The sequence below is a fragment of the Geospiza fortis genome, unplaced genomic scaffold, assembly GCF_000277835.1.
Source record: "Geospiza fortis unplaced genomic scaffold, GeoFor_1.0 scaffold29, whole genome shotgun sequence".
Classification (NCBI taxonomy): domain Eukaryota; kingdom Metazoa; phylum Chordata; class Aves; order Passeriformes; family Thraupidae; genus Geospiza; species Geospiza fortis.
The window spans coordinates 4473103-4473597 of NW_005054349.1; the positions used below are offsets into that span (position 1 = coordinate 4473103).

Genomic DNA, 495 nt, shown 5'->3' on the forward strand with positions numbered 1-495 from the left:
GGGCGGAGGCGCAGCCCCGGGACCCCCGACCCGCCGGCGAGTTCCAAAATGACCTTTCCCTGCATCGTTTTGGAGGTAACCGAGCTGCGTAATTATATTTGCACTTCCAGAAGACTGCATCAGAGTCCCCTTATTGGTTTGAAATTCCATTAAATATATTGCAAGAGCTCCTAGGTTAAGCTTGATTTAAATTTGCATACATTTTCATATATTTAGCAGAAATAAAAGAAGGCTTGCAGCTACCAGAAAGTCATTAAGGCATTAGTTTCTCTGAGAAGACAGATCTGAAGAAAATTCAAGAAAATGAGAAAATAGATCTAAATAAGGTGAGCGCTCCTCTGGTTCCTTCCGAGCCGGGTCCCATCTCTTTCCTCATTATAATAATAATAATCACAATAATTTCTCGCCGGGGCAGCGAGTGAGAGGGGTAAAGGCAGGGCTGGGTGCTGAGGAGCGGAGCGGGCCGGGGCAAATCGCGATATATCGGCGACTCCG

The 495-nt window shown here is 46.7% G+C and overlaps 1 protein-coding gene across 2 annotated transcripts in view; it reads left to right on the top strand.

Annotated features, from left to right (window-relative positions):
* The first annotated feature begins 262 nt into the window (after window positions 1-262).
* LOC115948130 overlaps window positions 263-495 on the top strand; it is a 69294-nt gene continuing 69061 nt past the window's right edge. For both annotated transcript variants that reach the window (XR_004081975.1, XR_004081976.1), the window contains exon 1: window positions 263-326. The gene's annotated coding sequence lies outside the window, so the exon portion shown is untranslated. The remainder of the gene's footprint in view (window positions 327-495) is intronic.